Genomic DNA, 1,650 nt, shown 5'->3' with positions numbered 1-1,650 from the left:
AGCAGAAGCCACCGGACTGGTCTCAACCATCCCTGTGTTCCAGTACATTTAATTACACACAGTTCCCAGAAACACTGGTAACAAAAACAACTTAACAAGCAAAATGACAGTTCCCCTTAATTCCCACAGCCCAGTACCATTAAACATATTATACACCCGCCACTCAACTCTCCATATGGAGCATCTCTCTGCAGCCTTCTATACCGATTGGTCCCTGACTTCCCACCGCTTCATCAACCACCACTTCCCAAACATATGACATAATTTTCTTAGTTAATTATTTATTTGATCTTGACGAATGGGCCAAGAAGACCAAGACTAAGGGAAGGCATTACCTTCTTCCTCTATATAATTTGTCTTCGTACTTCAGCACCTTTGCTTTTCACTTTATTTATTATAAATCATATGTTTCACATCTTGCTCTCCTTTTTGCTTTCCAGTTTTTATTTAATTACAATGGTCCTCTCATTCTGGCCTTACAGCTTTCTTTGCCCCCAATCTGACCCAAACCCATTTAGCTTTTTTCTCCCTCCCCAGCCCAATAATTGGATTCTTCTATGCAAGACGCAAAAATAAAGGGATTCCTGTTGATTATAAAAGATCAAATTAATAGTTTATATATAAGAACAATATTGAAATTCTTATATATATATTGCATAAAAAAAGACTATATATTGAAATTAACAGGTGATTCCTTGCGTTTTGCCTCACACTAGAAAAGGATGGTGCGTGCCTTTATTTTAATATATACTACATAAATCATTCAATTTAATGATACAATTCTTAACGTTGTTCATGACTGTGATATGTTTAATGATGTGTTTTTTATTTTTATTCTCTTTTTATGATTATAGGAAGACGAAAAGCAACACCAACTAATGTTCTCCAAGCTCATCAAATGCACTCACAAGCGACAAAAAGGTACTGGAATTTGTGGACAACAAGTCCAAGATTGTTAATGTAAGTAATATGTGTGTTTATATATATTTGATATTTATGTTGCTTACCAATTAAATAACTTAATCATTTTAATTGTTTTTCTATTTGGAGGAATCATACACTTTGCTTATATCATAGAAGTATCGTCATGAGCTATCGACCCAGAATTTATTTTAAAGGCATGGACCAATGCCATCGGAGGGTCCAATACTACTTGGACCCACATTTATGGATTTGGCACCAGAGTCTCTACTTCGACATTTCTAGCTTTAACCATGACATCTGAGTCTACTTATGGTCCTAATGATATACCACTTTCTCTGTCTAATCTTGTACCTGAGCTTAAGGGATATCAACAATTGGTTACTGACATCAGGTCCTTGAAAATGTCTCTCGACAGATGTAATTACTTATTGTTGGAGGTAATTTTATCGAAGAGATCGCTAGATGTTGCTCGGGCTTCCTCATCACAACAGTTGAATTTGAAGCCTCCACCATAGCAATAACAGCAACTACCCCCATCCCCTCAGTTAGATTTGTTTTTATATTAGATGTTTGCATTTGGATTATTATCAGATGTTTTTACGTTGGAATTTTTTTTATTAATAATGATTTGTATTAGATTTTCATATTTTCCATATCCATATATATATATATATATATATATATATATATATATGTTGTCTACTATTAACTTAACTAACAAACAAC

This window comes from Theobroma cacao, chromosome 10 (genome assembly GCF_000208745.1).
Source record: "Theobroma cacao cultivar B97-61/B2 chromosome 10, Criollo_cocoa_genome_V2, whole genome shotgun sequence".
NCBI classification, from domain to species: Eukaryota; Viridiplantae; Streptophyta; class Magnoliopsida; order Malvales; family Malvaceae; genus Theobroma; species Theobroma cacao.
Note: the sequence above shows the minus strand (reverse complement) of the source record.